The 24,862-nt window shown below is 46.1% G+C and overlaps 1 pseudogene across 1 annotated transcript; it reads right to left on the bottom strand.

Moving 5' to 3' along the window:
• Positions 1-11,167: 11,167 nt before the first annotated feature.
• Positions 11,168-22,143, bottom strand: LOC308186678 (zinc finger CCCH domain-containing protein 11A-like; annotated as a pseudogene). Its single transcript has 9 exons — positions 20,342-22,143; positions 19,995-20,114; positions 19,089-19,212; positions 18,441-18,644; positions 17,793-17,912; positions 17,204-17,284; positions 16,654-16,787; positions 14,332-14,778; positions 11,168-11,894 (listed from the first exon to the last, which is right to left on the bottom strand). The product of its transcript is annotated as a zinc finger CCCH domain-containing protein 11A-like (transcript).
• Positions 22,144-24,862: the final 2,719 nt, after the last annotated feature.

Here is a 24,862-nt window from a genome sequence, read left to right as displayed (position 1 = left end):
ACCCTAAACAAAGTACCAACAAGTGAAAAATAATGAGTAACAAGCATTTTTCCAGCTTTCTTCTGTTCATCAAATTAGTCTCTTGAGGAGAGCAATGCCTTGAAATCAGCTGTTACGGGAACTAACACAATATTAAACTAAAGTTCTGTAAAGCTGCCAGGAGCTTTGTCAGCAAGTGTTCTCTTCCACGTCCTCAATAATATGCCTTGGAGCACATCCGGAAGCCTGAAAAGGGAGTCACTTCTTCAAAAACCACCTGATCATACATGCAAGGCAATGATCAACTATGGCTACGAGTAACTTCTACAGAACGCAGTATGACGCATTAAATAGCACGTTCCAGTCACTGTGGGTCTTCGAGTTCACCTACCTGGACAACCTCAGCAAAGTTATCGATCTTCAAAGACTTCCAGTTAACTTCTCCTGGAGGCCGAACCAACACTGAATCCGTGAATTAATGATAAAGGGGTAGGAAGAATTTGCCTCCTCACTTTGCCAAGGGAGCCTCTCATCCACAATTCAAACATAGGATGTGCTTTTAAACAGCTTATAACTAATGGAGGAAGCAAGTCCATCTGAACACTCTCTCAGACTGGAGACAGCCAGGGTTAGTTAGCTCTTCAAAAAATAAAAACCAAAAAAAAAAACACCACAAAACAAAACAAAAACAAAAAAACCCAGTGCATTTAGAGATGAACTCGTGATTCAAAGTGGCTGCAAAAATGAGGCTCCATCTTCCACAGCCAGAAAATTTGACTTTTTTTTTTTTTTTTTTTAATTCAAAATTCAGTATGTTCCAATCTCTGGTCTTCAAGATTTCTTCACCTATTAAGAAAACACTAAAACCTTTCCCCGTCTTTATTACCTGTACAGCAAAAAACACACCAGTGCACAGAAATACACAAATGTGCATACGCATACACACATATGTGTTTAGACACACACACGAGGAGTGAGTGATAGAAAGTTAGCGAGAGCGACAGTGGAAATCAGAAGTTTTGCCTTTTTGACACAGAGAGCGCGTAAAAACTCTCTCATTTTGAGGGAACTAGAAAAAAATGGAGGATCTACCAAATATTTTGATGAGTATGCCTTCGAGGCCAATGCTTTATACCATGAGTGATCTGGGGGCCAGCACACAAATATGCATACATATGTATCACACAGTATCACGGATTTCTAGGTTGGAAGAGACCTCAAGATCATCGAGTCCAACCTCCGACCTAACACTAAGTACTCCACTAAACCATATCGCTAAGCTCTACATCTAAACGTCTTTTAAAGACCTCCAGGGATGGTGACTCCACCACCTCCCTGGGCAGCCCGTTCCAATGCTTAATAACCCTTTCGGTAAAGAAGTACTTCCTAACATCCAACCTAAAACTCCCCTGTCGCAACTTTCGCCCATTCCCCCTCGTCCTGTCACCAGGCACGTAGGAGAACAGACCAACCCCCACCTCTTTACAGCCTCCTTTAAGGTAACTGTAGAGAGCGATAAGGTCGCCCCTGAGCCTCCTCTTCTCCAGGCTGAACAAGCCCAGCTCCCTCAGCCGCTCCTCGTAAGACTTGTTCTCCAGACCCCTCACCAGCTTGGTCGCCCTTCTCTGGACTCGCTCGAGCACGTCCATGTCCTTCCTGTAGCGAGGGGCCCAAAACTGAACACAGTACTCAAGGTGCGGCCTCACCAGAGCCGAGTACAGGGGGACAATCACTTCCCTAGACCTGCTGGCCACACTGCTTCTTATACAGGCCAGGATGCTGTTGGCCTTCTTGGCCACCTGGGCACACTGCTGGCTCATATTCAGCTGACTGTCAACCAACACTCCCAGGTCCTTCTCGGCCAGGCAGCTTTCCAGCCACTCATCTCCCAGCCTGTAGCTCTGCTTGGGGTTGTTGCGCCCCAGGTGCAGGACCCGGCACTTGGCCTTGTTGATCTTCATACAGTTGACCTCAGCCCATCGCTCCAGCCTATCCAGATCAAATATGTACATGCATACAGGATAAACATATCTATACACACAAGCGTGCACAGTATATGTCGTATGGTATCCATATCGAGAACAACTCGTAGCCCTGATCAGACACGTAGAGTTGCAATCAATTAACAGCAGGAAGACAGCAGATCAAGGATACAGCAAGCTTTGAGAGGCAGGGCAATGCTCACTTTGCCAGTGGCATGGCTGCATGATACCAAGAATTTTGAATTAGTTTGATTTTTTGGAAGCAATTTGTTTTCTTTCTGCGCTGTAGCAAATACCACAGGTTTGCCATCACGTGCTGTTCCCTAATCCATATATCCATCATCATCCATTGCTGCAAGATCATGAAAGGTTAGAAAAGATGACTTAGGTCCAATTTAACAGCCAATGATTTTTCAATGACCAGAGCTGCAACAGATTTTATTTAGCCACAAGCAGGTTTTTTTTTTCTGATGTGAAGTCAGATATTTTGATTTTTTTTTTAAGACACTAAATGTCATAAAACCTGCAACCAGACCAGATAAAGTTCAAATTAGAGTGATTCTGAAGCCTTTCATTAAAATGCTGCACATTTCTGTGCAAATTATTTCTGACTCTTCTGGACAAAAGCGGATGAAATAGTTCTTACAAATTAATAATAAAAGGTTGGAACCTTTTACTCACACAAACACTAGTGAATTTTCCAGGAAGTATTATTTTGGCAGGGAATTTTCCCAAATCTAAAGTAAAGAGGGGAAAAGTTGGGTTCCCGTATTAGTTGTTGGTTTTGACTGCTTGACAAAGGGAATAAAAACAGTAGTTAAGTGCAAGGTTTCCTTCTCTTCTTTAGTATTGAGAGGAATCGTCACTTCTGACCTTTAGCACCTTCAGAAACACACTTAGTGCCATGCAGATTCCTCTGCATCTACTTCTAAAAATTACTGGTGCTCCTTAGCATGGAAGTTGGACTTGAAATCTTTCCCAGACTGAGCTCTTTTGAATGCCCAAGGAGCTCATCATTTTGCTTGTTGCCTTCCATTTTCCTGAACAGACCCAGAACGCTGTTCAGGATATGAATGGATCTGGTCTAAGGAATGGGAAGAAAGCAAAAACCAAGGATACCTCACAGCCCTAAATGCCATAAAAAGCAGTCTCATTTTAAAAAAGATCTCCAAAGCTTTTTTTTTTTTTTTTCTCCTTGTTGTGACCCTGCTTTTTAATCACCCAGCATCAGCCTTGCTGCAAAACAGTCTCCGCTGATTTACCTGCTTGTTAAAGCACCCCACAGGCTGCAAGTGTTGTGTGCTAGGTGTCAAATTATATTTAACGGTGCATAGGTAAACCATTCATCTTCCCATGGTCAAAGCACAGAAGAGCCTCCTGCTAACACAGCTCATCCTTGCTGTAACTGCTTTTAAACCTATTTGTTGGTAAGAAAAGAGCTCAGTACACCACCTTCACAGGGCAAAAATTCACATGGAAGAGCAGAAAAACCCAGAAGTGCTTCCTGAACTTCACGTTACCAACAGCACCATCGGATTTAGATCCTTGCCTGGCATCCAGGATGCACGGCCTGCAAGCACTGCTGCGATGTGGAAGTGCCAAGGCAGGTTTTTGGCCTGCCCTAAAACACTTTTTTTTTTTTTTCTTTTACAAACAATACAAAGAGTGTGCCAGGTATGCTGTAATGCCCGTGTGCCAGGTCAATAGAGGATATCCAAACAACAGAGGCGCTTCTCCTAATTTCTGGCGTGAAAACACTTTCACAGCATTCTTTTCACGAAGAAACCCCTCTCTATCTTCTCCAATGCTCCAGGACCTGCTGCAGCTGCAGCGGCTGCGCTGGTACCAGCCGCATCTTTGACAAATCTTTTCAACGGTTCTGCTTTACCTCGGCACAGTTGAGGTCACTCCTCTTCCTCTTCCAGCTGAGGAAGCAGCTTGCGGGCTCTGCCACACGGTCGGTGCAGAAGCGAAAGCTGGGAACACAGCAGTCAAACTCTCACTGCTAACGAAGCCACCAGGGCAGAGGGCTGACACAGACCCGCCAGAGGCGAACCGTACCCGCTCTCCCTCCCGGCTGCGAGGCTCGCCACAGCAGCCCCGACCCGAAGCGCTCACAATGCTTTGCTTGGTGATGTCACCGATGAGTCAGAGTCCCCAGATGAGCATCTGCCTTGCCACTCTTTAATGTTGGTGTTGTTTTTTGGTTGGTTGCTTGCTTGCTTTTGAAACTTATGTAGGTTATGGTAAACCTTCAGGTAAACCACAGATCAATGGGGAAGAAGTCCCACACGAGGGAAGGCCGTGCATTTCTTCCAGGCAATGGCGCATTCTTTAACATGCTGCATTCGACAAAGAAGCTCTCTCCATTTTGCGCAGTGGCAACAGGCACTACTGCAACACACGCACGTGTAGGCAGCACCTGCAGGTCCCAAACCGTTAACCAATTTTTAGATAGCACCAATTTTTTATGTAGTTGCTTTCCCTTCATCCATAACCCCTTTTTTCCTTTCTTTATATCGGGTGGCTCTCCTCCATTGTTCTGTCATTTTACTCCCCAGTGTCTGAGCAGGCACTGGGAATCGTTTCCAGAGGAAGGGTACTGCTGAAGCTACAACATTTACTCTCAGGGAAAAGAGAGTATGTGAAAGAATACATACTTCCTTTCTTTTTCCTGTTGTTTTTTTTTTTAAATCTCTGAAATCAACGCTGCGGCCTGGCAGCAAATAACTATGGGAGTAATGATGATTCCTCATCCTCACTGTAACGTTGTAGTTAATGTCATAAAGAAGCAATTTCCCCAGGCAGTGGCCATTTGAGATGGGAAGGGGCAGTAAGAGGAAGTTTTCCTTAGACTAGCTCTTCCCCCAGAACACCTCGCCATCCAGCAACAAAGTCAATTCACCTGCTCCGCCTGATCAGTCAAACGCGCGTCCGACTCCAGCACACGTCACAGCGGTGGTTCTGACGTGGTTTGAGAATCACCTATCCGCAGAATATCTCGGGTTTGTACACTCAAATAACGCAGTCTTTTCCAAATAAGGCCCAGAGCTCACACTCCGAGTGCAGCCTAACAGCACCAGAGGGCCGGTAGGCTAAACATTCCCATCCTGGCAACAGGACTGACCCGGGCAACAGTAAGCATCCCTTCTGCACTTTCGTCGTGAACATCAACATAAGGAAACAGAGACCTCCTCGATCCAAGTTTGAAGAAACAAACACAAAGGTCACCCAAGCGGGTTGTTTTCAGCAAACTAACGGAGAAATTAAGGTGACAACCGCGTGCATCCAGAGTTAGTCAGATCCCGAAGGCAGTTCCTTTGGGAAACGCAGGAGCAGCGTGCCAGATGACGGCTACCTTACAGCGCACCCCTCAGAGGCACTGCTACGAAAGGAAGGCAGAAGGTTGGAACTCAAAATAACTCGCAAGGCGCCCGTTAAGGGGGAAGCTTTAATTTCCTGAGCAGAACCTCCCCCCTGAAGGCAGCCCAGGGACTCTTTGCTTCCCTAGGGAGACGGCAGGGACGGGGCAGGGCGGTGGGATGGAGGGACACAGGGCCAGATGGACGGCCAGACGGCCGGATGGATGGACAGACGGACGGCCAGACGGCCCAAAAGGCCTGAGCAAGGGCTGAGGAGCGGGAGGGAAGGGCAGGGCGAGGGGAAGGGGAAGGGCGGCCCTGGGCCTGACAGGGCACCTTGGGCCTAACCCCGGGCAGCAGCTCCCCATCTCACAGGGCCCACGGGGGGCTGCCTGTAACAGGAGATGCGGGCAGGTAAATTTTACAAGCACTGCATCACAAATACCCTGCAACACCTGAACTATTCACTGGGACAGCCTCCTTCCTCACCTCCTGAAAGCTCCAGCTGGCAAACCAAGGACAAAATGAAAGGCAGATGTGGAGGACCTCGTAAGATACTGTTTTGTTCCCTACGTGCCCACTGCTGGTGACACGTAATGCCTCCTGTTCCCAAACGACATCGGCACGTTACATCTTTACTACATGCTGAAAGGAACTCAGCAACTTGAACACAACTTAGAATTACCCATCCCGGCAGCAGGCTGTCCAGCTGAAGCTGCTTTAGCCAATCAAGTGTGTCACGCTGCCCCTCAAAGGTTTCTTCCTGGGAACGTCTGCTGTGACACTCCTGACGTATTACTTCTCGGAATGGCAGAACTGCGCTGGGTAGGCCCCACAGCAAGACTCGTATTTCTGTCCTTCCCTTTCAGGAAAGGATCTCCCACCTTGAATTTATTAATTTTCATGATGATGATACACAAATTGAAGTTTTGAAAAACTGAATGCTGATTAACAGATTTCTAGCACAGCCTGTGCATCAAAATTCATTTCTCTCCATTTAGGTAATCTTAGTTTCTGAGTTACAGTTACAGTCAAAATTTTTCTTCTTCGATTTTTTTCTTTTTCTTTTTTTTTTTTTTTTTTTTTTGTGATCAGAAAAACGAGGGGACTGGCTGTCCCAAGTCAGCCGGGGAACTTCTCTTTGGTCGATGCATCAAGCAACTCAGCTCTCTTGGGGAAACTTAAATAGAAAAGACAGATCTCCAAACGGATAAAAAAAATAAATCAAATGATAAAAACCCAACCGACACATCTGATACCCCAGCTTATTGAACAGCACAAGGGTTTAATCTACAGGCTCTGTCCAAAGCAGCAAGAAGTGACAGATTTAATCCAAACCAGTTGCCCGCTCTCACTCTCTGATCTGGAGACGTTATTGGACAAGCATGCATAGCAGTAACACTTGTAAACACTGGGTTACTGCACCACAGCCCCAAATCCCTCACGGGCCCACTAAGATACTTTTACTGACTGATCCACAATAAACACTCCCAAAAAGATTCTCAACAAGCTAAACCCTGTTTAGAAAGAATCTGAGGAACCTGTCACTGCAGCAACAAAGGGCTGCAATTGTATGCAAAATCTCCAACACCCTCCTTAGCACCCTGCTAGCTCAAGGACTGTGTGGGGCTTCCGTGCCCTGAACGAGTCCACCCTGGCCACATAACGCAGATGTAATGGTCAAGAAAGCACATAGCGTTATCGAAACTTATCAGATCCACAGCAAAAGGAAAAGCCCACGCTTCTATATTTCTCCTCCTTCTCCATTCACAGAAGGAAGAGACTGAAAACAGGCAGATTTGTGGTTTACATTTACAGTTAATGTGAAAAATGGCTATTTGTGAAATACATCACGTATTGTTTCAAGCTACAAACAACTCGCTCCCACAAAGGAAAGACTTTTGACCTCAGCATGCAACCCCAGTTACAAATAACTTCCTATCTACCAGTGGGCCGCGTTCCCCTGGCACTCAGTCACTCCGCAGCACGGCAGCCACCTTTGTTCTAAGGATGGCAAATTCTACTTAGAAACGCTCTGTAGAAGAGTGATGTTGTCCCCTTTTAACACGATCCAGCCTGCAGCAAAGAGAAGGGAAAGAGGGGATTAGAGAGAGCCCAGAACCTGAGAATAATCTCGTGTTTTCAGAAAGTGTTTTGTGTGGTTGAGCAGGGTTTTGCCCATCATGCAGAGTGCAGGCCGCCTGGTATTACACGTTTCAAAGACCAGAACTGGTCTCAGGCAGGGACAGATTCTCCTTCATCCAGCAAAATCAGCAGCTCAAAAATCATCAGGGACAGAGATGTAGCCAGGAATTGCTCACTGAACTTCAACAGCAAGGCTCGTCACACGGTTGGTACGTCTCAGTGCTGCTACCTAGAAGGCTCACCCGGGCAGGTTTCAGACCGCGCGTCACTCGGGTTGCACAGACACACGACACACCCAGCTGTTTCCTTGATTTTGCCTTGGAGTGAATCTCCTCTGCGTCGTCCAGCGCCAAATTCACGTACTCGTCAAAGCCCTAGAAATCGGCAACAGTGGCAATTAGTTCAGCAACAACACGAACCATCGTCAGCTGTGCTGACCCAGGCTGGACAACGAAGACTAATTGTTAGAGAAGCACGATTTCTTTTTTCCCTTGGGCTAGTTTTTCTTGACAAGAAAAAATAGGATTGTGAATGAGGGAAAACAAACTAACGATGTAACGTGGGGTCGTGCTGACACTCACGATGATGCAGCCTTCTATCCGCACGTTCACTTGCTCAGCCACACCTGGATCCTCGAGCTCTGCAGAACGAAGGAGGAGAGTAAATTGGAACACAAACACCGCGAGCAGTTTTGTTCTCTCTCGTGTGTTCAGAAATACCCGCTAACCATAGCCGCTAGAGCTCCCAAAAACTCCAAGGAGCAACTCTCAGGGGCAGTTTCAATTAACAGTCTGACATTTTAGAGTCTTATATGACTGGGTGAATACTACACGTTTGCTGAAGGACACGTTTCCAGTCACAAGGGAACACTCCTGCACGCCCGGCTGCACGATCCCACTCCCGTTAACACGAGGGGGAAACGCCGGGCTGCGCAGCAGCTCCTTGTACCCACCAGCACGCCGCACAGCTCTCCATTCCCCACAAACCTGCCCCGAGCAACGGGTGGGAGCCGAAAACTCAGCGAGGGAGATCCCCGGACCCTCCCCGCTCCCCCCACCCCCTCCAAATCCCCATCCCCATCCCCTCCCCGTCCTCTCCCCGCGCTACTCACGCTCTGCAGGTAGCGGAAGATGAGGTTCTGGGGCACTGCGTGAAGGGCTCAGCACGGGGACAAGAGCTCCAGGCCCGGGACAAGGCCTCAAGACAAGGCCTCAAACCCTGCAACGAGGCCCCAGGGCCCCGGGACAAGGCCTCAAGGTCCGGGCCGAGACCCCTGAGGCCCGGGCCGCCCCCCACCCGCTCCCCCGTCGCTCCCCGGCCGCAGGAAGGCTACGATGGGCTGCACCATCACCGTCTGCACCTTCTGGTCCTGCCCGCGGTACGCCATGGCTGCCGCCGCCTCGCTGCTCCCGCCGCCCCTGCTGGGCCGCCTCCGGAAGCCCCTGAGGCCGGGCGGGAGCGCACAAGGGACGCTGGGATGCTGGAGGAGCGTGGGGGGCCGCTCTAGCAGGCCGGGAGGACCGCGTCTCTATGGTCGCAGGCAGGAGTCCCTGCGCCAGCTTTATTGGTGAGCAGCGAGGCTGGGGGGGGGAGGGGGGCAAGACAGCCTTAAATAAAATACAAATATAAAAAGTGTTATAAATGGCTGTTATAAATCCAAATAGGATTACAATCAAAGTTTACAATTTATTAAACGAATAGAGGCAAGCAAGCAGCGCTGGGTGCGCCGGGAGTCTCTGCTCCCCCAGGACGCACACCTGTTACGTAAGGCGGCTGGTTTTGATGCTCCCAGGCTAATACATATTCATTACTACTTCGAGAAGAGGCAGGGTTATTAGAATTGGTTTCCGGAATCCGAAACCCCTCCCAGGGGCGCCTGCGTATCAGTCTCTGGTGGTCTCTCGGGGCTTGCTCGGGCTGAATGCTGGTTGTCTTCCTCCCAGGCTTTTGTCCTTCAATTGTCCTTCATCCCCCCCTTCCTCCTCGTTTGGGAGCCTCTGCGCCGGATTTCAGAAACTCTAGCAACATCCCCTGCAGTAGTCAGCACTTTTCCCTAAAAACCCCTTTGTTCTCTTATCACCTAGACCCGGGCCTCGATGTTAACCCTTCAAATCCCTTAGTGACACGAATTGCTGGACCATTCCTTACAAAAGGAAGGATAAAATATGTAGAGGAGCAATGGCACACGCGAAAGCCCAGCGCCGCGGGCAGAGGCAGCGAAGGTTGACGGCAGAACAGTGCTCGGTTTGAACACGGAGAGGGAAAGCGAGGGGAAGGTGGCCGAAGCCGGCCGCAGTCTCTGAGCTCTCCTCCTCCTGATTGTTTTCTCTCAAAGACATTTCTGTCTGTGTGCGGGCACCCGGAGCCGGCAGAAGTCCCCGTGAAGTCCTTCGGCAGGACGGAGGGCTGCGTGGGCTCCAGTGAGAGAGGGAGTTAGGAGAATGTTATCAAGTAGAGATAGAGCGCTGACGGCATTAAACTAGGATGCTACTTAGTGTCTTTGCTAACTATGGTGCATTGTGCCAATTAACTAAAGCAAGAAGCCTTGGGCCCCTTACCAAGGTCAGTCTCCTAATAAGAGAGCGAGCCTATCTTAAGAAACTGGGAGAAACTGGTCCTGCAGGTGGACAAGAGCCAAGGAGCAACTGAGTCTGTGCAAAGACAAGAGGTCAACTAGCGGTGACGAGGAAGAGTCATCAATCTTCATGCCCACGACCTCCCGTGCTGCCCAGCGCTGAATAAACATACCTACTTTACAATCTCACTGATTGTGGAGTCCGTTTTCCGCAAGTCGCCAGCAGCAGTTTCTTCCGCAGAGGTTTTCCCAGAGCCGCTTCAAAGCTTCCCTCGCGGAGCTGGGGCGTCGCAGGGGGTCATCAAAGCACGCACGTACACACACACACACACACACACACACACACACACAGGCGTTGTTGTCCAAACAGAAAGTATTTACAACAAATTCGACAAGCGGTTTTTCTCTGCCAGCAGCAAATGCCTGAGGGCCCCTACAGCTTCACAAATCATAGCACAAAGAGCCTAAAGTTCCTCTAAAATTTAGGGAAATAATTCAAAATAGATCTGCTAGGGGAAAACGATCACTGGCGGCAGGGTACACAATACACGCGAGCCTCAGCTCTCCTCCGCAGAGTCAGTGCCCACGCCCAAGTGCGACGCTGATGGCACCCGAACATTTGCTGTAGCAGGCAGCAGAGCCAGCAGCTCAGGGAAGCAATTTTAAAAACCAGGAGGCACTTAAACCAACCCTTAATTGACCCAGTTACTGCAGGAGAGTCCCGACTACTCGCCCTGGAGTCCTACTGTCACCAGCAAAAAGCACCAACCAAAGCTTGGGGGAACTTTGGTACAGCACAAGAGAAGGGAGTGGGGGTAGCGTAGCCGTATCGCAGAGCTGCTGCTTTTCACACCATTTTATCATCCCTGATAATTGAAAGTAAGGCCGGGTGGGCTGACCCCACCACCACCACTCCTGGCAGCATGTTTGGTCCACAACGCTAGAATAATTATTCTGCTCCCTCCCGCCCCTACAGCTTCATCATCTGAAAAGATTACAGTCAAAACAATGGCATACACAAATAAAAGTCAAGAGTTGACATAGTAACTCCGGGATTTGGGTATCAACTGTCCGAGAAATCAGAACACCCAGGCTTCACAATGTGCCCAACATCGAGCTGTGCCAAGGGGGGGCGGAAGGAAGAAGCTTTCCGTTTAAGCCTTCAGAGCATCGCTCCATCACTACGTCAATTCACAGCCACCACAGCGTGCCGATGGACATCTTTCTGTGCCAAAAGAAACAAGTGCTTTGTCCTCTTGATATCAAAGGTAGCCACCTATAGTTACGGAACCATGCACAAGACCTTAACTCTGACCAGCAGGGAAACTTAGGACAACTGAGTGCAGATCCTGCCAATTTCTACCAGTTCCAACTGTGCTTTAAGTCTCATTGCAAAGCCTCAGTTAGAAAAAGGATCACCTCGGGGTATCCAACAAGAAGAAGAGTTGTTTTTTTTTTGTTTTTTTTTTTTTTTTTTAATATACCATAGGACTATGCAGTTCAATCATCAATCATCTTGGAAAGCTCAAGGAGGAGGTCATCCTCATCCTTCCCTGGGTCCAAGTCGAGCTCGGCTTCCAGTATGCCGTCTGAGAGTTCCCAAAGTAGCGTCTCTAAATCCTCGTCTACAGATACGGGCGCGTTGCCTGTGGAACTCAGCCGGCGTGTCCTTGCTTCTTCTAGCTGGGAAGAAGCTGAAGTCGAGCTTGAGAACTCCATTGGCTCCACAGATTCTGCCTGGCTTCCAAGATGTGCTTCAGGTCTTGGCAGAGCAAGGAAGAGAACAATCAGTATATGCCATTTCTTAACGGGAAATCCCTTTTCTGCAAACCGGCTCTTAAAACCGTAGCCAACCCCTCCTGCACTTCAATCTTACCCAGGGATTGTTATTCAATTAACCCAGGGCGACATTTAGAGCCCAATATATTAGCAGGTACATTTTTCAGTTTGGGGGTTTCTCTGTGAAGCCAGAGCACCTGGAGTCTAGCAAAGATGGTTCAATTGTTGTAGCAAGAGGCACTTTGCCACCTTGCTTAATTTTCCTGTAAAAATGTTAAGAAGTCTCCATCTGCAAATATCTGTTTGCTAAGTTAGTCATTTTTCCCACGGCACACTCAGCAGAGTTTGCTCCCCACTACAGGAAGCTGATCTGCAGCCATCACTTCCCTCTGCTCTCCCTGCACTCTTGTCACCTTGTATGTTTGTTCGGGTGGCATTCTTGAGGACCAAAAGGCAGAGGACACTACTCATCATTTATCACCTCACGAGGAAGTAGGAGAACTTCACCTCATCCTCATTTAGGTATTCAGACAGAGCAAGAAGTCACTGGAAAGCTGTACCGACTTGCAGCATTTAAAGAAAGTAAGTCTAATTAAGCATTCCTGCTAGCTGCTAGAAAGTCATTTCACGTGACTTATTCCTCTGATGGATTTGGGCTTTAATTATCTCAGAACCCTCCTTTTTTCCCCACGTGTGACAGAACTTATGTTTCACTGGGGATATACACCGATTGAGAAAAAGAACAAGTTGTGGTCATCACCTGTTTTGGGGATTTTCTTCAAGTCTGGTGGCTGGGACGTGCTCCAGCGTGGCTGGAACAGCCTAGAAAGCAGCAAAACAGCATTTAGGACTCATGGGTAAAAGATTCCTTACTAGCTTTTTCCTCCATGCTGCTTCTCCTCTGGCATTGCGGAGCCTTAGCCAAAATACAAAACCAAGGTGCTCCTGAAGAAAGTTAATATTCACTTGGAGGTTACTAATGATCTTGTGTCTTTTAAGAACACAGCATTAATGGACAAAATCCTCCACACCAGAGAAATCACAGAATCACAGAGGACTAAGTAAATAGTGCCATTAATCTAATAAATATGGAAGGGTACTACAAGAATTCTGTAGGCAGCTACTGGATTTAAAAGGAAACAGAAAGCCTGTAGAACTTTTGAGTTTTCCATCTTTTCTCCTAGAGGAGGGTGTAAATTTTACAAGGGATCCATTTCTGCATTAGCCCCTGTCCTTACCATAGCTGCTTTTTTGGCTGGAGGTCCCATTGTGTCAGCGTCAGAGGCAGTCCGTGGCTTCACAGCTGCTACAGCAGAGGGAAAACTGCCAGGTGCCTTACGTTTCAGTGCCTTCTTCTTGGGGGAAGCGACTTTCCCATCCCAAGGCTTCGCAAACATGTTAAAGTTGGCTAGAGTAAAAGGAAGAGAGAACTGATACAGTCTTGCTCTGCCTCATGAAAAATCCACGTTCTCTTCCTCATTTCCACGGCCCGTCTACACAGTTAACTGTATTTGGCCAGCAGAATTACACTGCCATTGCCTGGATTCTCAGCAATATCTTCCACATAGTAAACTCCGTCTACCAACAATCCATACAAAGGAACAAAGGAACTGAATAGCTACAGTAAATCATAATCCAGGACGAGGGAAACTCAGACACAGAGCGATCCCAAGTGCAAGCAATACTCTAAGACGTTGTATGAAGTCTAGTAAGATTCACAAATGTTGACAGCTTTTGTATTTAAAGTCTTGCTCCCTCTAGGAAAGGAAAAGCAGCAGGTATAGTAAGACAAGAGAGTGTATGCAACTGTTGTACCAGCTTCCTCTCCCCTGCAGTGATGTCCCACAAAATCTATTAAGTTGTTCTACAAAATCCAAATTTGTAGAGTCATATTCTAGTCTCCCATTCCTGACCTAACATCTGGCTGGCAGGAGAAGAAACGAAAGAAAGCTGGGTACTTGTTTTCTTTGTGTGTTTATTTCCTCGTGTCCCATGAGACAGAGAGAAAGGCTACAATGTGCAGTGCATGCAGCCTTTAAGCCCTCCTTATCTCCCTCACACAATCTCATTTTACAAAGTTGATATAATCTTAACAACGAGGCCTTTGATCCTCTGTCATTTTTGACAGAAACTGGCCCCCCACATTAAGACGCTGAAGCATGCTTTACAAACACATACACGTGTCAAGTTAAGCAACACATGCCAAAGAGGAAGGTGAACTTGAACTCAACGCAGGGAGGACTTCATACCATAAACAGATGGCAGAAAAAAACAGAATACCAAAATTAGACTAAAAAGCCCCTCAATGTGTTAATTTTCTAGTGGGAAATACAGAATACCATCACGTAATTAACGAAAACAGACATGGTTGCATGTTCTGGCCCTTCTTTGCCTTTGAACTTTGCAGCCTTAAACTCTTTTATCCTCTGCATTGAAGGAAAAAGCAAAGCAGATCCTGAGCAAACGGAACTTGCTCAATATGGGAAGCACCTCACCGGGGCAGGTATTAAAGCATCTTATTACCTGATAGCTTTGTGTTCCATAACGATTTCTGCCCGGCTGGGGCAGGTCCAGGTTGTGCTGGGGGAGCTGGCACATTTCCTCCACTCTGCTGCATCCGCAGAGCTTTCTCGCGCTTTATTTCTTCCAGGGTTTTAACACGCACTTCTCCTTCTGGCTTGGCTTTACCTGCCGGCTCCTTCGACTGCACTTTGCTGGGCCCGGAAAGAGTGAGCACGCTCTGCTTCTTGGGCTCACCCTCAATTTTTGCCCCTGCGCTGGGATCTTTGGTTTTACCATGCCATTCAGCCTGGGCTTTGGCTTGACATTCTCGTCTCTGAAGAGCTCTCTCACGACGGATTTCCTCCAGTGTTTTCACATGGACCTCTCCCTTTGGCTTAGCAGCCTTCCCTGTCATCATCAAGAAATGAGAAGCGCCAACATTTAAAGAGAGTCCAACAATAGTTTAAGTCTCCAAAATTTGTCACAGTACTAAGGAAAACTAAGCCTGAGCGTTCCCAATAACGCATCTTAGGACAATAGCCTAACATTCTCCTCCTCCTCTGAGCCACTTGTTGTATTTTGAAGACCAGCCCTATCCAGAGAGAGTTGCTACACAGAAATGCTAGTTTACTTGATTACTTTTTCAGACTGCATTTCAAATTCCTGCTCCCGGCAGTGGCTCTATTCTAATTGTATATGATGGTTCACAGAAGCAGCTTAAAACCTTGACAAGGCACAAGCGGAAAATAAACACACACCTAGAGCCAGATTTCTGATAGTGGCTGTCAGAAGAGCTTCAGCACTCGAGCAAGAGGAATCAGTTCTTTGTTTTCATTTGAATTCCTTTTTAGGGCTGTATGAAAACGGTCTAAGTTCACGGAAAGGAAGAAGGAGAAAGTATATTTAATAGCCAGTTGTTACCTTTCGCAGTACTAGTCCGTTGAGAAGGTAATCCTAGCCTCTCCTTCACAGACTTGGGAACTTGAACTGCAAAACAGAAAAAGACCAAATTAGGGAGGCTGCATAAACGTCAACTTTGTGTTCACATTCAAAAACAAGGCAGGAAAGGTAACTTTGAATCCCGGTGATTAAGACCTCAGCCAACATGCAAAAAGAAACATCGCAGGAAAAGGACAAACAGAAAGCCTAACTACAAAACCCGTGAATCACATCCAGATGCCTGTTTAGTAGCTGTACCTCTCTTTGGTGCTTTGTCAGCATTTCCCGGAACCTCCACCTTCTTCCCCAGCCTTTCAGCAAGGCTGCGCTTCACCGGAAGGGCGCTTACATCAGCTTCAGACAGAGAAAACAAGGAATATTTTAAGAACATTTCTTTGCAGGAAGATTTGAGAACAGTCAACCACAAGCTTCTATTTTTCAAGCATATTTTCATAAAATTGCCTTTCAGCTGCTAAATGGTTTTTTTGCCATTTCTGCAGTCAACACAGATCTCCACTGCAACGCATTTTCCTCTCATACGTCAAAAATACTCTTCAATGCAGTCATATAGAGAAGGCGGCACCTAAATAACAGCTCATAAAAAGTTCTTACCCACGGAGGCTTTCCGTTTTCCTTGTTTCTCAGCAAGATCTAGTCGAACCACAGGTTCCTCCCCTAAAACAAAAGTAAAATTTTTCTATTTCATAGAAACCAGTAGCCAATAGAAATAGTATACTGTTAGCCCATGTCCAAAAAAAACCCAGCAAGGCACTGTTTTGACAGCTAAACCACACAAACTCATATTTCAACTATAATTAACTTAGAAAAAGTATCCATAGTCTCAGTGTTTGCCTCAAATTCCAGCTGAATGTAGTCGAGAATGAATCTGAGTCTGCTTGACAGCTATACTTTGTGCAGAACAGAGCTGCATAAGCAAGCAGAATATTATTAGGTACAAATGCTGAGAAATATTCCTTTCTAAGGTGAATGTCTATGGGTAGAAGTACTTCTTCACTTCTTTCCCTTTCAAAGGAATTTGCACAACTCTAAACAATATAATTTATACACAGACTCCTATCGCACTACTGTCCACACGTGCCACTGTCAGCCTCTTTAAAGCTTCAGAAATTGCTTCTTACATAGCACTGTCCTCTAGAGCTCTTTCTTCTCGTTACTCTCCTGTTTTTCAGTTATCCCCCTATTTGCATACTGACACATTTTTTTCTTTCTCCTGCTACTGCACTTAACCTGAGCACCAAAGCTTTCCAGTACAACCAGGGACTTTCAGCATAAAAGCATGTTTTGAACAGAAGGCGGCAGCACCAGGAGGCTAACAGGGGTGAATTGCCTTCCTTCTTGCTTAACCTTCCAGTTTAGGAGTAATGAAATCAAAACAAAAGCATGAATTATTACCTTCCTCTGTAGACAGTGTCACAGTTCTCACCACTGTCCGGACATTTTCCTTTTCCGGAGCAGGAAAAATCATAGAATCGACGGGAGGAAGAGAAGATCTTGAAGGACCTTCTGCTCAGAGCAAGCAAAACATAAGGAAGTTTACCAAACAGAAAAAACTATCACGAAGAACAAAAAACTTTAATTATTCATTACTGTCAAACATACAGTGACCAGAGCATGCAAATAAGAGAGGTGACTAGTTTGCCTCTGGTTGCCCTTGGAATTCCCATCTAGAATACCAGCTGGCTGAGAATCAGGTTGCTCGATGCCCCCAGCTAAACATGGAAGTCTATCCCTCAAGCAGCTCCCAGCCACCATCACCTGCCATTCTGAAGCCAATCAAATTTCACTTCTTTGGCAAAATAGTTGGATTCACCAAAGCATAGCCAGCTACCCGGTATTACTGGAAGAGGTTTTTTTTGAAAGAAAAATCATCACACAGGATGAAGGTGAACCGGGCAAGGAAGCAGGGAATATTAACTCACCACCGTGTCTCTTAGTTTTTTCCTTCATTTTCTGCAATTTGATTTCTTCAAGTGTTTTTATTCCAAAATTCAGACCGTCCTCTGAAAACAGAAAACAGTTAATGAGACTAAGGCTTAGAGGCACTCACTGAGGACCACAGATCCTCAGGCTTCTTAGTGCTCAGGAACTTTCAGAAGTATTTAGAATAAAGCCTGTCAACACTCCTCACAAGTGAAACAACCATAGAATCAATGGCATTTTGCCCCTCCTTTCACCCTTCAGGGTAAAAACTGTAGTTTTAATTTTAATCCATTTACGTGATATTAGATCCCTCTATCGTTAGATATGGCTTTCAACAGTGGTTGCCAGGCTGCACGTGCAGCCATTTAAACTCCATGCTGTGACCCTGTTTTGTTCTCCAAAAGGAAAGAAAAGCAGTTCAACTTTCTGACCCAATGGGCACATGATGGTATCAGGGAGAAATGAGATCATGGAAATAACCGAGTCCATTCAGCACCCCTACATTCTGTTGTGTTTTTACGCCACATTGCTTTTGAGTTAATTGTCAAGTTCTCCTGCCGATTTATCCTACTACAGGTGCTGGAATACCTTGTTTAGCAGTAGTAGCACTGGCTTTCCCAGTGGAAATCATCCGTAATCCATTTTGGCCTTCCTCAGCTGGTTGCTGGACGGGAGTTTTAGTTTCTTCTCCTTCCGCAGAAAGCTGGTCTGAAGGGGAAAAATCTATTCAGTTATGCATAGGCCAGATTGTTCGTGATTATGTAGCTCATGCAATGACACTTCAGTCCATGGTTCCTATAAAAAAGTTGGGTTTTTTTTGTTTTTTTTTTTTTTTTTTAATACAGCTACACTGACCTGATGAACTCGTAAGTAGACTACCATAGGACAAAACATCTAGGACTCTAGATTCTCTCTGCAGCTTTAACTACTACACAACATATTACTCTTCAGACAAAAAAAAAGGAATTTCCTTCCTAGTTTCACATAGAGCTTTACACAACAGACCAGCTAAAGCCAAGAGTGGTTCTAAGCTTTCCTCCAACATTTCAGGTTCTGTCCACTGACTGCCAGACAAAGCCACCAGTGACCTGAGCGGACTGCCTGCCCTATCGCTAGTCAGACCTCAGGTCATCTGTGATTTATACATTCATTTACAGCACAAATTCCTTCCAAGAACCAAAGACTTACACAATCATTTACAGCACAAATTCCTTCCAGGAACCAAACCATGCTCACCATCATCATCTTCATCATCATCTGCAGCATTGATTACAACTGGAGGGTGTGTAGGGCTTGGGACATTTTCCGAGTTTTCCACTTTCATCACCCGCCTTAGCTATGGAGAGGGATTGGACTGGACAGAAAGTTTGTTTTGCTGCAGTGACATCTGAGCCACTTTCAAATCATCGTCCGCGGACTCAGGCGGACTTGGCAGTGTAGCTAGAGGAAGAGGAGGATCATCAGTAATATGGCAGTTTAAAACTTTGACCACAATGCACGAAGATGGTAGCTAAGGCAGATAACCTGCACAGGCAATGAATGCAGCATCTCCTTTTGCCCATCCCGCCACTGTTTACACCGTGAACAATGACTTGCCTTCAAACAACAACACATCTCCCTGCCACCCAGCAGAAGACGAAACAACAGAAAGCAAACTGCAAGGCAAATATCACACAAAGCAGAGAGAAGCTGAGCATGAAAGCAGAAAACAAATACCAGCAGTACAGCAGCAGTACACTCGGTTTAGCTGACCACCTAGGACTGCAGACCTTTTCCTGCACTCACAAATGAACGGTTACCTGATGTCTCCTACACTATTGGCACCCACTAAGTAATATGCAAAATTAATTCTTCAATACTTAAAGAAAAAGGACCTAAACTCACTCTTGCTTGGTGGTAAGAAGACGCCATCGATGTAACGTCCCTTTGCGTGATGAAAAGCACAGTTGGCTTTCTGACAGCCTACTGGCTGCTTCTCCCAGTAGCAGGGAATCTCAGCGCGCTTTTTCTGAAGACAGAAAGAAAGACAAGCTCGTGATAACATGCACCTAAGGTTTGCAAAGAGATGCACAGTTCCAGGTCACGACAGCGATAGGGCTGTCACAATACAGTGCTGAAACATCATTCCAAAGGTCAGTTTATCACGGAAGTATAGTATTTCCGGGCATATTCACAAAGTTTGCAGAAGCTGTAACCACTATGCACGTTTAGCCTTGTCATCATTCAGTTTGAGAAGACAGGCACTCTCAGACATCAGTTTAGGGTGGGTTAAACTAATACACCCAGGATTATACTAGGATTATTCAGAGGGAAAAAGAACATCTTAAATTGCCTACGTTAACTCTATCCAGAACTACTTCTCGGAGACTTCGTTCTTCTGCACCTTTAACTTTCCCCACTGCTTCCTAGCCCAGGCAGCTAGAACAGCATTATCTGAAGGACTCCGGGACACAAGAGACCTGATAGATCATTATCAAGCCTGCTCTCAGGAGGCTAGTACAGCCTGTTTATTACCCCCCTGCTCCAGCAGCTTTTAGCAGTCTAGTTAGCGGTTATTCTGCATCTGTTGAGAAAATACTGTCGGCGTCTAATAAAAGAAAATCTTGCTAAGACATACCTAAGGCATTGATTTTATTTCCCTCTCCTTCCTCCCACCCCCTCCCCTGCTAACAGAAACCAGTGTAATTCCAAAGCAAAGGACTCTGTCCTGCAAAAGCACAATCAGCACACCTACAGCACTGAAAAATGCTTTTGTTGATTTATTTTGAGAACACATCTTTAGGCACTCACATCGATTTCCATGTGTCTGAATCGGCAGACATTCCTGAAACAACGACCCTCCTGCCACAGCGTGCAGACTGTCTCGTTCCCCAGAGCAGCTTCACAGTGGCGGAAGGAACAGTTGTCTCCCTGTAACCAAAAGGAAACCAACAAGGAAAATATAGTACAGCCTCAAAAACGTCCATGCTACTGCCTCAGGTTGCTACGATTGAATTCAGAATCTATCTGGTTATCACATTAACCAAAGACCAGTGTGCCTCCTCCTCCTACTCTACCCCTTCCTGAAAAAAAAGAAAAAAAAAAAAAACAACAACAAAAAAACAAAGCAAAGCAAAGCAAAAGAAACCCAGCCATACCTTGGTACAGGTAGAATAGAAATAGAAGTAGCAATCGTCTCCTTGTTTAGACATGCCGACAAGTTCTGATAACAAGCTCGGGTTCTCTCCACAGGGACTTCCTCTGCTCTTGGAGAGAGCTGTCTTCACCCTTGCTTGGGCTGAAAGTCTTCCACTGGCTTGTGATCAGTGAAATCTTCTTTTTAAAAGTAACCCTAAACAAAGTACCAACAAGTGAAAAATAATGAGTAACAAGCATTTTTCCAGCTTTCTTCTGTTCATCAAATTAGTCTCTTGAGGAGAGCAATGCCTTGAAATCAGCTGTTACGGGAACTAACACAATATTAAACTAAAGTTCTGTAAAGCTGCCAGGAGCTTTGTCAGCAAGTGTTCTCTTCCACGTCCTCAATAATATGCCTTGGAGCACATCCGGAAGCCTGAAAAGGGAGTCACTTCTTCAAAAACCACCTGATCATACATGCAAGGCAATGATCAACTATGGCTACGAGTAACTTCTACAGAACGCAGTATGACGCATTAAATAGCACGTTCCAGTCACTGTGGGTCTTCGAGTTCACCTACCTGGACAACCTCAGCAAAGTTATCGATCTTCAAAGACTTCCAGTTAACTTCTCCTGGAGGCCGAACCAACACTGAATCCGTGAATTAATGATAAAGGGGTAGGAAGAATTTGCCTCCTCACTTTGCCAAGGGAGCCTCTCATCCACAATTCAAACATAGGATGTGCTTTTAAACAGCTTATAACTAATGGAGGAAGCAAGTCCATCTGAACACTCTCTCAGACTGGAGACAGCCAGGGTTAGTTAGCTCTTCAAAAAATAAAAACCAAAAAAAAAAACACCACAAAACAAAACAAAACCAAAAAAACCCAGTGCATTTAGAGATGAACTCGTGATTCAAAGTGGCTGCAAAAATGAGGCTCCATCTTCCACAGCCAGAAAATTTGACTTTTTTTTTTTTTTTTTTAATTCAAAATTCAGTATGTTCCAATCTCTGGTCTTCAAGATTTCTTCACCTATTAAGAAAACACTAAAACCTTTCCCCGTCTTTATTACCTGTACAGCAAAAAACACACCAGTGCACAGAAATACACAAATGTGCATACGCATACACACATATGTGTTTAGACACACACACGAGGAGTGAGTGATAGAAAGTTAGCGAGAGCGACAGTGGAAATCAGAAGTTTTGCCTTTTTGACACAGAGAGCGCGTAAAAACTCTCTCATTTTGAGGGAACTAGAAAAAAATGGAGGATCTACCAAATATTTTGATGAGTATGCCTTCGAGGCCAATGCTTTATACCATGAGTGATCTGGGGGCCAGCACACAAATATGCATACATATGTATCACACAGTATCACGGATTTCTAGGTTGGAAGAGACCTCAAGATCATCGAGTCCAACCTCCGACCTAACACTAAGTACTCCACTAAACCATATCGCTAAGCTCTACATCTAAACGTCTTTTAAAGACCTCCAGGGATGGTGACTCCACCACCTCCCTGGGCAGCCCGTTCCAATGCTTAATAACCCTTTCGGTAAAGAAGTACTTCCTAACATCCAACCTAAAACTCCCCTGTCGCAACTTTCGCCCATTCCCCCTCGTCCTGTCACCAGGCACGTAGGAGAACAGACCAACCCCCACCTCTTTACAGCCTCCTTTAAGGTAACTGTAGAGAGCGATAAGGTCGCCCCTGAGCCTCCTCTTCTCCAGGCTGAACAAGCCCAGCTCCCTCAGCCGCTCCTCGTAAGACTTGTTCTCCAGACCCCTCACCAGCTTGGTCGCCCTTCTCTGGACTCGCTCGAGCACGTCCATGTCCTTCCTGTAGCGAGGGGCCCAAAACTGAACACAGTACTCAAGGTGCGGCCTCACCAGAGCCGAGTACAGGGGGACAATCACTTCCCTAGACCTGCTGGCCACACTGCTTCTTATACAGGCCAGGATGCTGTTGGCCTTCTTGGCCACCTGGGCACACTGCTGGCTCATATTCAGCCGACTGTCAACCAACACTCCCAGGTCCTTCTCGGCCAGGCAGCTTTCCAGCCACTCATCTCCCAGCCTGTAGCTCTGCTTGGGGTTGTTGCGCCCCAGGTGCAGGACCCGGCACTTGGCCTTGTTGATCTTCATACAGTTGACCTCAGCCCATCGCTCCAGCCTATCCAGATCAAATATGTACATGCATACAGGATAAACATATCTATACACACAAGCGTGCACAGTATATGTCGTATGGTATCCATATCGAGAACAACTCGTAGCCCTGATCAGACACGTAGAGTTGCAATCAATTAACAGCAGGAAGACAGCAGATCAAGGATACAGCAAGCTTTGAGAGGCAGGGCAATGCTCACTTTGCCAGTGGCATGGCTGCATGATACCAAGAATTTTGAATTAGTTTGATTTTTTGGAAGCAATTTGTTTTCTTTCTGCGCTGTAGCAAATACCACAGGTTTGCCATCACGTGCTGTTCCCTAATCCATATATCCATCATCATCCATTGCTGCAAGATCATGAAAGGTTAGAAAAGATGACTTAGGTCCAATTTAACAGCCAATGATTTTTCAATGACCAGAGCTGCAACAGATTTTATTTAGCCACAAGCAGGTTTTTTTTTTCTGATGTGAAGTCAGATATTTTGATTTTTTTTTTAAGACACTAAATGTCATAAAACCTGCAACCAGACCAGATAAAGTTCAAATTAGAGTGATTCTGAAGCCTTTCATTAAAATGCTGCACATTTCTGTGCAAATTATTTCTGACTCTTCTGGACAAAAGCGGATGAAATAGTTCTTACAAATTAATAATAAAAGGTTGGAACCTTTTACTCACACAAACACTAGTGAATTTTCCAGGAAGTATTATTTTGGCAGGGAATTTTCCCAAATCTAAAGTAAAGAGGGGAAAAGTTGGGTTCCCGTATTAGTTGTTGGTTTTGACTGCTTGACAAAGGGAATAAAAACAGTAGTTAAGTGCAAGGTTTCCTTCTCTTCTTTAGTATTGAGAGGAATCGTCACTTCTGACCTTTAGCACCTTCAGAAACACACTTAGTGCCATGCAGATTCCTCTGCATCTACTTCTAAAAATTACTGGTGCTCCTTAGCATGGAAGTTGGACTTGAAATCTTTCCCAGACTGAGCTCTTTTGAATGCCCAAGGAGCTCATCATTTTGCTTGTTGCCTTCCATTTTCCTGAACAGACCCAGAACGCTGTTCAGGATATGAATGGATCTGGTCTAAGGAATGGGAAGAAAGCAAAAACCAAGGATACCTCACAGCCCTAAATGCCATAAAAAGCAGTCTCATTTTAAAAAAGATCTCCAAAGCTTTTTTTTTTTTTTTTTCTCCTTGTTGTGACCCTGCTTTTTAATCACCCAGCATCAGCCTTGCTGCAAAACAGTCTCCGCTGATTTACCTGCTTGTTAAAGCACCCCACAGGCTGCAAGTGTTGTGTGCTAGGTGTCAAATTATATTTAACGGTGCATAGGTAAACCATTCATCTTCCCATGGTCAAAGCACAGAAGAGCCTCCTGCTAACACAGCTCATCCTTGCTGTAACTGCTTTTAAACCTATTTGTTGGTAAGAAAAGAGCTCAGTACACCACCTTCACAGGGCAAAAATTCACATGGAAGAGCAGAAAAACCCAGAAGTGCTTCCTGAACTTCACGTTACCAACAGCACCATCGGATTTAGATCCTTGCCTGGCATCCAGGATGCACGGCCTGCAAGCACTGCTGCGATGTGGAAGTGCCAAGGCAGGTTTTTGGCCTGCCCTAAAACACTTTTTTTTTTTTTTCTTTTACAAACAATACAAAGAGTGTGCCAGGTATGCTGTAATGCCCGTGTGCCAGGTCAATAGAGGATATCCAAACAACAGAGGCGCTTCTCCTAATTTCTGGCGTGAAAACACTTTCACAGCATTCTTTTCACGAAGAAACCCCTCTCTATCTTCTCCAATGCTCCAGGACCTGCTGCAGCTGCAGCGGCTGCGCTGGTACCAGCCGCATCTTTGACAAATCTTTTCAACGGTTCTGCTTTACCTCGGCACAGTTGAGGTCACTCCTCTTCCTCTTCCAGCTGAGGAAGCAGCTTGCGGGCTCTGCCACACGGTCGGTGCAGAAGCGAAAGCTGGGAACACAGCAGTCAAACTCTCACTGCTAACGAAGCCACCAGGGCAGAGGGCTGACACAGACCCGCCAGAGGCGAACCGTACCCGCTCTCCCTCCCGGCTGCGAGGCTCGCCACAGCAGCCCCGACCCGAAGCGCTCACAATGCTTTGCTTGGTGATGTCACCGATGAGTCAGAGTCCCCAGATGAGCATCTGCCTTGCCACTCTTTAATGTTGGTGTTGTTTTTTGGTTGGTTGCTTGCTTGCTTTTGAAACTTATGTAGGTTATGGTAAACCTTCAGGTAAACCACAGATCAATGGGGAAGAAGTCCCACACGAGGGAAGGCCGTGCATTTCTTCCAGGCAATGGCGCATTCTTTAACATGCTGCATTCGACAAAGAAGCTCTCTCCA

Source organism: Anser brachyrhynchus (assembly GCF_964034855.1).
Source record: "Anser brachyrhynchus genome assembly, contig: SCAFFOLD_591, whole genome shotgun sequence".
NCBI classification, from domain to species: domain Eukaryota; kingdom Metazoa; phylum Chordata; class Aves; order Anseriformes; family Anatidae; genus Anser; species Anser brachyrhynchus.
This window is presented reverse-complemented; position numbering and strand designations above follow the sequence as displayed.